The following is a 13602-nucleotide window of genomic DNA, read 5'->3' on the forward strand; positions in this document are numbered from 1 at the left end:
GTGGGGGGGGGGGGGAAGGAAAGAGGACACTTAACCCAAACACCATATTGTGTGTCTTCCCGGGTGAGATGGAATTCATGTCTTTATGAATTTTAATGAAAGCTTGAGTGTCTGAATGTTGAATTATAGGATTTGGGGAGGGGAAGAGTATAAATATCTAAAACTATGTAGAATTAATCATGATCAAGGAGGCAGAAAACTAGCTGCCCTGGAGGGAATACATCACTTTTTTGGACCTTGAAACCTTCTAAATTGTCACATATTTACTACTATTATTTCATCTCAGAGAAATATTTTGTTTAATTTTTGGGGAAGGAAAATATCATTTAAATCTTTCAGTCTTTGGAAATCACAACCCTGAGTCAGTAGAAACTTTTCCTCTTCAGACTGCTTTAAGCTGTCTCAAAAGTATGAGTGCTAAGGCATACATTTGCAGTCTGCCATGATGCTGTCTCTAAGCTGTCATATCTTTGATGCCTCACTGTTTCAGTACATGAGGTTATTAATATGTTCTGGTAAGAAAAGTTTGGTGTCATCATAGTACTTGTCCCCCCAAAACTTATTTTTCCCCTATTAGCTGGTTTTGTGTCTAATTAAAGCAGTAACTTTTAACTGTGGGAAGGTTGTCCTTATAATGAGTTCCCTGGTGACATAAAAGCCCCATCTTTCAGTTAAGACTTAAAATCAGCTTGTGCATTCAGTACTTAGATGGCGTAATGATTGGACTGAGGCCTCGGTAACATCAAGGTAAATGATGAAATCCCAGTAGTATACATTAAACTGAGACTGATAGTGTCACAGTGACTCTGATTCTCAATTAGATTCTCAATTGCTACAAAACTGAAACACAATTGGAGCTTGTTTGTGGTTTTAGAGGGTTCAGTTCTGCAAGTTGCTGAGTATTCCTGAGAAGAGCTTGGTGCTTTCTGCTAGAATTGAAATCAACAGAAGATGCTTAATGCCTTGCAGGGTTCTCAGCATCTTGCAAGATTAGAGTCCTTTAGGTCTAGGATTCCTGGTCTATTCTTTTGCTGCTGTTTAGAATTTCATCTGAATTCAGTTACCTGAACAAGGGCATTTGGTAATTCTACACTTTTCTTATGCTAAACGTTAAACTGTTAAGACATTTAAAGTACTGCTGTTTTCCAGAGTTTCAGCGTCATGGACCACATCCAGACAAGCATGGACATTTGGTTCCCTGGGGACAACTACCAACAGGACACCTGGACACCTTGTGCCACTGCTAGTTGTCTCCAGGGAATGCCCATGCCATGTGCCTTCTGGTGTACTGCAGGTTACCCCAGGTGGGGTAGGGGAGGCTGGAGCCAGCACAGTTGCTGGCCCCACTAGCTTTACCTGAGGTCCTGGGGGCTGGAGAAGCTGCAGCCACATTGCTCCTGCAGCTTGGAGCCTGGCTGGCAGCCAGTGTGGCTACGACTGGCCAGGTGTTGGTTTTTGGGGGCATGCACTGCCCCTGCATGCACTGCCCCTCTTCTTTTCTGTAAAGCTTTTTAACTCCTAGATCTCCAGGGCTCAAATCCTTCCCCCCTCCCCCGCACTGCAAGGTAGCAGTGTGGGAAATGCCTGAATGTGCACTATGAGGCGCCACAGACGGGTCTGCAGCACCACATGCTGCACAGCCGCACTAGTCCAGGCATGGCCATGGTGTCCTGATTTCATAATGGACTGAGCAACTTTGCTGATCACTGGAGATACTGGCATGAAGCGCATTCAGCGCCCTGAAGTACTGAACCTAGAACAGTTAATATACTGTGTGATCAAATCTGCATATGTGTATCTTTCTAGGATCTCTAGTTAGATTGTGGGGTTAGATCTCTCTAAAACAAGGTTGTCAAACATACTTTGGCCCATTGGGTTCCCAGACACTGTAGGAATTGGTGGGTAGGGAGAGTGAATTTAGGCCCTGCCACCCAAATCCTTGTACGGACCCCTGTTGATGATGGGAGTCAATAGCAGGGGGTGAGGAACAGCTGCATTAACCCCTGCAGCTACCATCACCACTTGCCCTACCACTGTCTCTACATCCAAATCTGGCCAAGAGGGGTCTCATCACCTGGATCTAGCTTATGAGCAGGAGTGAGTTTGACACTCTTCTTCTACAGCATATGCAATACACCATGGAGAAAAATATTTAGCTACTGCAAATGGTTGAAAGGAATTATTCTTAGTTGATCCATATGTACAAGAGTGGTAAATACAAATGATGATTTTCCCATAAGTTATTCTTAGCAATCCCATTGGATAGGCTTTTTTATAGCATCAAGTACCCCACCTGATATATTTATATGTTGCAGTTCATCAAAGGGTGGAGGCTGACGTTCATTAGTATTCCTTTCACTGTTCTGAAATTATTGACATCCTGGAGTAATTGTACTAAAAATACACATACTGCTATCCTCCCATTATTGTTATTGGAAAAAAAAGATTTTGAAATCAAAATCTTCGGGGATTACTTAAAAAGCATCCTAATGGATATATTATTTGCATAAACTAGATTTTTATATAAAATGTCACAGGTACTAACTAAAGTAAGTTATTATGAGTTCTACATATGGCATATGTTACTTGCCAGAACACTTTAAGGGGAGATTTAACTGTAATGTGGAATGACTCATTTTGCTCAGGTACTGGGTGACAGCTTAGTGACTTGTCATAACTAGTACAGTGGGACTAAGTAAACTGAGTTTAATGGTTAGTTTTACGTGACTGGGCCTCTCCTTGAAGCCATATAATGTGTTTATTGAAACCTGGTATTTTATCTCTAAGGTATCCCAAGATTTTTGGCACTAGAGAGAGAATATGGTGAAATACGAAAGAAAAAGAAGGGGATGAATCATTCTCTCTGAAGGGAAAGCCCACAGAGTGGGTAAGGAGTAGCATACACAGAGACTTTTACCATGAGAAAATGTGGTGTTCCTGACTAACTTTTTTGTTAGAGAATGGAGGTTATAGGTCTGTACCAGGGATGTAGTCACATAACAACATGGGTGAGCCAAGATTCACAGGGAAGTCCTATAGTGTCTAGTGATATATGCTTATATGCTTATATCCAGCCAAGCAAGCATTCCTGGTAGCACAGGGTCTTCAGAAATCACAGCATAAACTTCCGTCTGTTCTTGAAGACTACTAGCCACTCAGAACAGGAGCATGGAGAAACTAGATATAAAATGGGAGTCTGTGCTGAAACTTTTTGCTAAGGAATTTATATCAAGCACAAAATCTGTTGTTTAAATCTGATCCCTCCAACTGATCGTCTTAGAAAAGTCAGTCCTCAGTCCTGCAGTGTTTGTACTGAGGGTCATTTGTATATTTGGGAAAGGAGAGTATCTTTCCTCATTTTTCATCCTCCAGGAGCCTAAAGATAAAGGACAGTATGCCTCTAAGGGCATTTCAAGGAATATTTTTCACCAATAAGATTAAATCCCAAACCATGAGATGTAGAAAGCAATATTTCTCTGAAAGGATATCATGTTAAGGGATATTGATTCTGTTTTTTATATTCCATCACTGGCCAAAGTGTAAACCAGTGGGCACACAGAATGATGTATTCAGGATCAAGTGTTCCATCACCTTAGGTAGTATCCTTCTCTCCTGAAGATATATTGCTATGCTTGTCCATCATTTCCTGTTTAGGATGTTATATACTCACTGCTAGTGGTTCTTAACTGTGCTGTATGCACCACTGGTCTATGGAGAATTAGTCCCATGACTTCCTCATTTCCATCTTATAGACTGCCTTCAAAGATGTCTAAACATATATTAAATAGCGTCCTAATGTTGCTTTTCCATTAGCTAATGCTGTAGACTTCAAGTTTAAAGTTTACATTGTTTAAATCTGATCTATGTGCTCTAAACAAATGTGACTGCAATAGTTTCTCCTTGCCAAGAGTGGCCAATTTCAGCATAGAGCATCCTGTCTGTAAAAATTGAAATAATCCATAGCTAAACAGGCAGCACCAGATTTAGATTGAAATGCCGGTGTTATATTAGTAAGCACATAGGAGTAACCAGAATAAAGTAGATACAAGAAGTTACAGGGCTCAGTGTATTGAAACAAGAAACTGTAACTTAAAGGGACAGAAACCTTATTTATGCTATCATTAATCTTTAAAATAGTGTAGTCAATTTTTTATCTTCAGTGAAATGTGTGTTTTGACTTTTCATGATAATTGAACTCTATGAGGCAGCATAACAGTACCAAAATGACGAACACAATAGTGCTAAGAGGAAATATATTTTTGAGAGTGAAGCATTGGGAATATTATTTGTGGAGACACTGTTATGTTTATAACTAAACTCATCTTCCCCCCTTCCAAAATATCCTTTAGGGTAAGTATAGACAGTCAAAAAGCCTGAGGCTGAATCAATTACATCTCTGTAGGTTAGTTTAAGCTGTGTAGATTGAATTGATAAGCAAGTGAACAGACATTCACTGTTGATTCAACAAATGCAACCTCATGCCTCCAGTGGTTTAGGCCAGAAGCTGGAGCACTAGAGCATGCCTCTCTACTCAGCTGGAGCAGACAACTTGGAAAAGGCTAGCCTGCTCACCGTACAAGGAGGGGCTTGCAGGGGAGGTACGAAGCATCCTGGGATGCTGGGGGACTGTGAGTGGACTTGAATCTGGAGGGGATCTTGGACAGAAATTCTATAGATCTATTTAACCTAAATCAGTTAAGTCTGATACTTTATTCATCCAGGTTTATCTTAAATTGGTTTTGGCTACTTTGAAAGAGGTTTATGTGCACTAAACTTCTGTTGTGTTACAGATTTGAACCAGTTTCCAATCACGTATACTAGTTTATATGTAATTTTTGTCCCTATCCTTAATGTATACATTATATAAAGCCAGAATGAAGAAAATGTATCTTATCTTGCTCATGAACAACATATTCACATGACAACCACTAGGGCTGTAAAAAATTTCAGCAGCTGTTTTATTTCAGAGGTGTTTTGATGCCCAAAACACCGAATCTGAATTGAAACAGAAGGCTCAGAAACACTTCCGAAATGAAATGAGGTATCTGAAACATTTTGGAAATATTTCAGAAAATTTTGGAGTTTTGGAGCTGGGCTTGCAGGGAAACAGCTGTATGCTGTGGTCCTGCCACACGACTTGGCTCTGCGGAGGGCAGAGATCCACACCAGCGGTCTCCTCACCGCTGCAGCCTGCCCCGTGCTGCCGGGCTGCACAGGGTGGCCAGCAGCGGCTAAGAGACCTCCAGCGTGGATCTCTGCTCCCTGCCATGGCAGGTCACATGGCAGGGCAGTGCTGGTCCCTGCCTCATGACCTGGCTCCACAGGGAGCAGAGATCCAGGGCAGCATGGGGTGGGCAATGGCGGCAAGGAGATTCTGGCACGGATCTCTGATCCCTGCACAGCCAGCTATATAGAACCTTTACACTCAAAATAACCTCGACTTCTCATGCACATGATGGGGAACATGTCAACTGCACCAAACCTGATGATGGGATAGGTGCTTCTCATCCACATCTAGTCAAGTCAGTTCTGATGGCTGGTCAGGAGGCAAAGGCATGGTCCTGCCTTCTCATTTCCAAACCTGGCCTTATGTGAGGTGCCCTGTGCTTAAGAAATACTTTTGTCTGCATGGAGAAAGTGCAGGCTCTGCAAGTGTGCCTGGCTGCTGCACTGGCAAAATCCAAGGGGAGGATAATTTCTTGCAGTCTCTACTTTTTTGCACATAAATACAACATTGTAAATCAAGAAAAAAGGGAAGGAAGACAGGTGAGGTTTTGCCAGATTATGTGAATTAACTCTTCTTGGGTTCAGTTTGAGAGTCTCTTTTGAGCTTAACCTTAGATGAAAATGATTTTTAAGCTGCATATTATAGGAGGTACTTACAAGCAATTATTAAGGTTGATTGACACTTCTCCTGACAAGATCCTCTTTTTGATTGTTTATAATTCTGACATAATTTAACCATTCAGCCCAACACATTTCTATGGGAGGTGTCTGCCTGAGGCATTACTTTGAATTATTTTAGAAAATTTCATTCAAAATGGTTTAGCCATTTCTGAGAATAAGGCCAGGAAAGGCATATGTTGGAAGGTTCATTAAAAATTAAAAAATGCTGGCATCTTTTTTCCTTGAAAAGACAGAGTGCTCCCATATTTTGAAGCTGGGACTTGTTGAACTTGACAGGACTTGTTGAAATTTGTGCCAGGGATGTGTTATTTTTGCAGATATCTTCCCAAACTTGGCCAAGTTATAAACATTTGAAAATGCAGGCTTCGCATATGTTCAGAAGAGGCTTACTAGGGCTTTTTAGGTAAAGTTCCTGAATATTCTTTATGTACAGGGAGCACTCCAGGCCAGGACTGAGAAGGACATTCCTGGCAATTAATTGAAAGCAGAGGCCTGGCACTAGAACTGAAAGTAAGGGGTCAGGCAACATTGAGGTATTTAACCCAAGGTAGCTTGCATGGTGGACCACCCTAGGGTTGTAGCCCTTGTGTCAGTACTTAAGTTTTGAGTGCCAGATTCAAAGCAAGAAGCCTGGAAATCCTGGGAGCCCCCCCTTCCAACAATAGCTTTCAGTGCTTCTGGGATTTTGTTTGTAAAGCTAGGATCTGAACCCTGGTCCAAGCTTGGATTCCCATGGCTTTATGGACTCCTGACTCTGCAGTCTCTAAGCCATTGACTGCCCTGGAAGCACTGAAATCCACAACAACCTACCAGGAATCTGGACAGGGACCCATGGGAATCCTGCCTTTGACTTGCTGACAGTTTGTTGATTCTGAGATGTTTTTGATAAAACATACTGGGTTCAGCATTTTTCAGTTAAACTGGTTTGTTGACAAATGTGTCTGATTGGCTGTAATCATGATGCATACAGAGTAGGGTGCTTAATTAATGCTAAACAGGCAACTGTAACCCTGGTTTTTTATAACATTTTAGGGCTTGACTTTGCAACTTTACTTTTCTTAATATGGGAGGGGGTTATGTATAATATTAGATATACAGAAATTGCTCAAAATTGCTGCATTAGTAAAGAATCATAGAGCCTGGGGTCTGATATGAAGATAGTGCCAAACACATACTAATGTCTGTGGAAGACATGAGAAATTCTGTATATAGCACATGATTTATAGAAATTAGAAATATTATAGTGATCCCAGCCCTAGAGCCAGTGATGCAGATGTTACCCTTCCTGGGCTTCATTTGGGGCATAGGCAATTCTATATTGCATGCTGGGTGCCTGGGAGAAAGAAATATTTTTTTCTACCAGATTTTTTTTAATGTTGACTGTTTGAAAATGCCCAAAGCTTTGAACTGTGGGAAATCCAAGTGAGGTGGAAACATTTTCACATGGAGTGTAGTTAAAGTGTGAAACTTATTGCCACAAGATGTTATGGAAACTGACAGTTAAATCAAATTCAAAAAGGGATTGGACACATTCTTGGAGAAAAGGGGCATCAGTAACTATTGGACATGGGAGTTAAGGATACAGTCTCTGAATCAGAAGTTCTTAGACATTAAATGCTGCAGGCTGCAAGTGAGAGAGGAAAAAATCATGGTCATACCAGGGGTCAGTGACTACCTGCAAGTGTTGGCGGTGGCCAGCAGCAGCCAGTGGCGGTCGTGGACCGCCTGCAGATGCTGCCGGCGGTGTCGGCGGTGGGGTGGTGAGCAGAGAACACCCAATGTCAGTGGCACTTTTTGTAGGGGGTACACCGCCATGCTTCAGGGGTACATGTGCACCTGCATGCACCCCCTACACATTGCCCCTGGACATAATATCTTATTACAGTTAATGGGAGCTTTACTTTAGTGGAAGCAGAACAAATCAGTGCTAAGCTTTTTTCTGAAAATCTCACCTTAAGTGTGCAGATAACACTTAGTATTGGAAAATCAAATACTTCAAAATATACTTAGAGACCACCTCATGCTAGATGCATATGCATGCACGTTGTCTATATGAAGTATGTTAAAATGAAAATGTGTCAGAGGTTGCCCAGAAAATCCCCTCTCAGTCTTCTCTTCTCCAGACTAAATAAATCCAGTTTCTTCAGTCTCTCCTCATAAGTCATATGCCACAGCTGCCTATTTTCTCTTCAATTTGTCCACATCCTTATTATAGTGGGGGGTAGAGGGGAGTGCAGCAGGTTGTCTGACAAATGCAGCAGACTGCACATTTCAGGCTGGAGGAGTCTTCAGGCTTGTAGGAACTACAACAAGCTGCAGGCAGAACACCTAATTACAGGCCTCCTCAGAGGCCTAAGCCAGCTGTGAAAGATAAGGGGCTGGTCAAAAGAAGTTAAAAGGCTGCAAGGGGAGGAAACAGAAAGACTGAATTAGATGAAAAACAGAGAGAGGTGGGACCTGGGAGAACTGGAAGTCAGTAAGATAAGAAAGCAGTCAGAGGAAGAGAGTTGCCTGGTTAGTGACTGCAATACTAGGCCAGAGACTTTTGGGTCTGGGAAGAGACCCAGGGCTGCAAAAATGGAGGCAGCAGTACCACAACAGGGGACTTGCCCTGAGGAAGAGAAGGAGGATTGCAGTGTGGGAAAAAGCAGCAGACAGCTTCCTTTTTAAGGCTTGTGAGTTAACCTTTCAAAAACGGTGAGTAAACAGCGTGTGGATTGTGTTAATGTTTGGGGTTTATGCTGTTTCCTGAGAGCTGAAAGGCCAGTAGGCCCAGGAAATAAGTTAGAGAACAGTATACTTTAGTATAAAGAACAGTTTTAGTTAATTAACCTCAAACCCACTACAGGGGATCTACAACTGGACAGAGTACTCCAGATGTGGCCTCACCAGTGCTGAAGAGAGGGGAAGAATCACTTCCCTCAGTCTGCTAGAAGTACACCTACTAATGCAGCCCATTATGCTGTTAGTCTTCTCCACAAGAAGGACAAACTTTTGGCTCATATTCAGCTTCTTGTCCACAGTAATCCCCAGTTCCTGTTCTGTAGAGATGCTGCTTAGTCAGTTGGTCCCCAGCCTGTGCTGGTGCATAGGATTGTTCTGTCCTAAGTGCAGGACTTGTCCTTATTGAACCTCATGAGACTTCTTTTGGTTCAATCCACCAATTTCTCAGTCTCTTTGAATCCTAGCCCTACCATCCAGTATATCTACTTCCCCCCCAGCTTAGTATCATTTGCAAAATTGCTGAGGGTGCACTCCATTCCATCTTCCAGGGAGTTGATGAAGATACTGAGCTAAACTGGCCCTAAGGCCAACCCCTGGGGCATTCCATTTGATACCAGTTGCCAACTAGATATTGAGCCATTGATTACTACCCTTTGAGCCTGATGATCCAGCCAGTTTTCTGTCCACCTTACAGTCCATTCATCCAGCCCATACTTCCTTAGCTTGCCTATGAGAATGTTGTGGGAGACCATATGAAAAGCCTTGCTAAAGGCAAGGAATATCACTGTCCCAGCTGCCTGCAGTGGGATTGAGAGAGTGGTTGGGGTAAGAAGGTAAGAAAGGTTTATTGATCTAACAAACACATAACTACGGAAAGCTTAACAACACAACAAAGACAGACAGTAAATCTCTGAGTTGTCAACTTATCAGCAGTCCTCCCTTTTTATGCCCGGTATACGACAAGCCTCTCAAAATCCAGTGAAGTCAGGCATCCCCAATCTATGCTGTCCAAAGGGGTACCGGGAAGGACCCTGGTGATTAGCCTTTGGGCTTCTTGGGACCCACTGCCCTGCCTATTTCCAAATCTGCAGCTTCTCTTTCACAATGATAGCTTCCTTTATCATGCTGCTTTCCTTCTGCCAGCAAAAGAAGGACATTTTCAGATGCGCCAGCAAATTTATAGATTTTTTGAGATAGCTGTTCACTTGATGCCAATTATAGTTCTATACTACAAACTTTCCTTATATGACTAACCAATAGCAGTACAAGCCTTTGTGTTTTCCTTATATGATTAATTTTAGCTGCGCCATCGCTAATGAAGCTGGCTTTAAGTTATGGCAAAATACATTAACAAAATACAGGAAATACTTGACCACAGTGGCTTTCTTTTACAGTCTTTCTTCTAGCTATAAGCATTCCACAATACATAGATAAGCAGCAGAAAACCAGGTTTAACCCTCAGAAAGCAGGTTTAGCTGTCACAGGATGCCTCAGCAAGCACTCTTTTAAGGAGACACTATTTTGCTGTCAAGAGACATGACCAAGTCACTGCCACATATCACATTTCACTGTTCTTCCCACTTCCACAGAGCCAGACATCTCATCGTGGAAGGCAATCAAGTTGGTCAGGCATGATTTACTCTTGCTGAATGCATGCTGACTGTTTCTAATCACCTTCTCTTCCTCCAAGTGCTTAGAAAGGGATTCTATGAGGCTCTGCTCCATGATTTTTCTAGGGATTGAGGTGAGGCTGACTGGTCTGTAGTTCCCTGGATCCTCCTTTTACTCTTTCTTAAAGAGGGGCACTAGATTTGCCCTCTTCCAATCATTTAGACCTCTCCCGATCCCCATGAGTTTTCAAGGATGAAGGTCAGTGGCTCTGCAATCATGTCAGCCAGCTCCCTTGGCATCCTCAGGTGCATTTTGCCAGCCTCATGGACTTGTGCATGTCCAGTTTTTCTAAGTAGTCGCTAACCTGTTCTTTTGTCACTTTTGGCTGCTCACCTCATTCCCAAACTGTGCTTCTAGGTTCAGTAATCTGGAAGCTGACCTTGCCTGTGAAGATTGACATGAAAAAGGCATTGACTACTTCAGTCTTTTCTGCATCCTCTGTCACTAGGTTGCTTCCCTCATTCAGTAAGGGACCAAGTACTTTCCTTGATCTTCCGCTTGTTACTAAGAGACTTGTAGAAACCTTCATGTCCTTTGCTAGCTGCAGTTCCATTTGTACTTTGGCTTTTCTGGTTTCATGCCTGCATGCCTGAGCCAGTACTCTTATATTTCTTCCTAGTCATTTGTCCAAGTTTCCACTTCTTGTAAGTTTGCTTTTTGTGTTTTAGCCTACTGAAAAATCCTCTGCTAAGCCAAGCTGGTGGTCTGACATATTTACTAGTCGTCCTGTTTATTCTGGTACCCTCAGTAAGGCTTTTTAAAAATACAACCAGGTCTCCTGGACAGCTTTCCCCATCAAACTGGCCTCCCAGGGGATCCTGGAGTGCATCATTTCCCTGAGTAAGTTGAAGTTTGTTTTTCTGAAATCCAGGGTCCTTACTCTGCTGCTCTCCTTCCTTTCTTTCCTCAGGATCCTGAACTCAATCATCTCATTGGTCTCTGCTGCCCAAGTTGGCATCCATTTCTACATTCTCCACCAATTCTTCCCTGTTTGTGAGCAACAAGAAGAGCCTGGCCCCTAGTTAGCTTCTCCAACACTTGCAGCAGGAAGTTTTCCCCAACACTCTCCAGAAACTTCCTGGATTGCCTCTGCACTGTTGTGTTGCCCTTTCAGCTGATGTCAGGGTGATTGAAGTTCCCCATGAGAACCAGGGTCTGTGATTGGGAAACTTCCACTACCTTTTTGAAGGAAGCTGCATCCACGTCATCCTCCTGGTCTGATGGTCTGTCATCACAACATCATCCTTATTGCTCTCCCCTCTGACACTAACCTGGAAAACTTTCCACAGGCCTGCCTCCAGTTTCATACTGGAGCTCTAAGCAATCATACAGCTCTTGAATGAAGTGGAACAACTCCTTCTCTTCTCCTCCACCTGTCCTTCCTGAACAGTTTATACCCATCCATGACAGTACTCTAGTCACATAAACTACCCCACCAAGTATCTATTATTCCAATCACAAAATAATTTTGTGACCTGTGTGAGGACTTCCAGTTCTTCCTGCTGGTTTCCCAGGCTCTGTGCATTCATATACAGGCACTTGAGGTAACTAGCTGATTGCTGTACTTTCTCAGGAAGAATGAGAAGGCCTCCCCTGTTGCCCCCTGCTTGGCTTGATCTAGGTCACCTGCTTTCCCACTTACCTTAGGGCTTTTGTCTCCATCCCCATAGTGAACCTAATTTAAAGACCTTTTCACTAGGTTAGCAAGCCTGTCTGAAGATGCTTTTTCTTTTCTTCATGAGGTTGATCCCATATCTTCCTAGTAATCCTTCTTGGAACAACATCCCATAGATGAAGAAGCCAAAGCCCTTCTGGTGATACCATCAAAAGGCTGAATGAGTCTTGGTAATCCTTCTGTGACACCTCCGATCCTGAATTTGGGCAAGGAGCAGACCTTCTGAGACAACAGGTCAGGCCAGCAGATGGATGCCTCCCTCCTCTGAAGAAGAGAATCTCCAACCACCACCATCCATTACTTCTTCTTGGTGGCAGTGGTCTTGATCCTCTCAACCTTGGGGATGTCTGGCCTGGTCTCTTCCACCACTGGAACGTGCTCCCCATCTTATGTTGGTAAGGCTCCATATCTGTTCTCTGGCAAACTGCCACAGGTGGGAATGAAAACTTCTGCTTGGTGTCAGAGGTCACAAGCTTCCACCTTCCTGGGACTCCATGTCCGTTTTCTTCTCTAGCACTGCATTGATGGTGAGTGGTCCTGCCTGGACTGACACCTCAGACGTGCAAGCAGAGGAAGAGTTGGCAGTGACAGTGGCTTTGGCATTGCAACATCCTCCAGGCATCTCCCTGGGTCTTAATCCACCACCTCTTTCTTCCTTCCCCTCTTTCCAAGCAGACCTTCCCTAGTAAACTCCAGCCTGTTTCCTACTCCTTGGTCCTGAAAGGTTCCTTTTTTCGTGCTAACCTGCTTCCTCTCACCAAGCTTACAGTGAAGGAAGGGAAGAGAGAGAGTTTCTGGGAAAACTGCCTAGTAAAGTCCCCCTCAAGTTGCCCCTTGCTGTGAACTGTAGTTAAATAAGGGGCTTAAGTATTGGTGTAACTGTTGAGTTTTAGCTACTTACACTAAATATATGTTTACTCTTAGTTACTCTTAATCATAGAAAGAGCTTACCTTAAAAGCTCACGTTTTAAAGAAGGGGTGGCAAACTGCCCTGTTTGCTTACATAAGTAGCTTTCACACTAAATAGCTCTGAATTTTTACCAAGTTGTTCTATCTAGGTCTCTTTTGGCAAAGTGAAATAAAATAAAATTTATACATCTCTGTATTTGGTTCTAGCTGAAGAAGGATCTTATTATCATTATTAGCAGGCTAGTGCCAACCAGGGATTTATTAAAGGCCCTTAAAACACTTCAAATTCCCTGGATCCAAAAACCAAAGATTATTAGCTTCACTGGTACTCATTGTGAATAGTGCAGGTGCTTGTGGCTGCTCAGGGAGATGTATCTTTCTCCTGTGGGCTATGAAGTACTGTGGACATATTATTTTCTAATTTGTGTGTAGTGTATTCTTGCTGCCTCCAAGTTGTACTCTATGCAGTAGGACACTTTTCCATGTACAATATATCAGAGAGATTTCCACTGTTTATTGAAAAATCCCAGGCCTGATTCTCAGTGGGTATGTCTACATGTGCTATTAATGCAATATAGGCTTACTGCTGCACAGTGAGGCATACCTGGTAGCGCGTTTATATGTGCACCCTGTTGGAAGCAAATCTGCTCCCAAGGGATACAGCCTGGTACATGGCTATTTCTTCCCTGCTGTCCCCCCCCCCCCCCCCCCCCCCC

This window comes from Gavialis gangeticus, unplaced genomic scaffold, assembly GCF_001723915.1.
Source record: "Gavialis gangeticus isolate Ggan-Ray unplaced genomic scaffold, GavGan_comp1, whole genome shotgun sequence".
NCBI lineage: Eukaryota > Metazoa > Chordata > Crocodylia > Gavialidae > Gavialis > Gavialis gangeticus.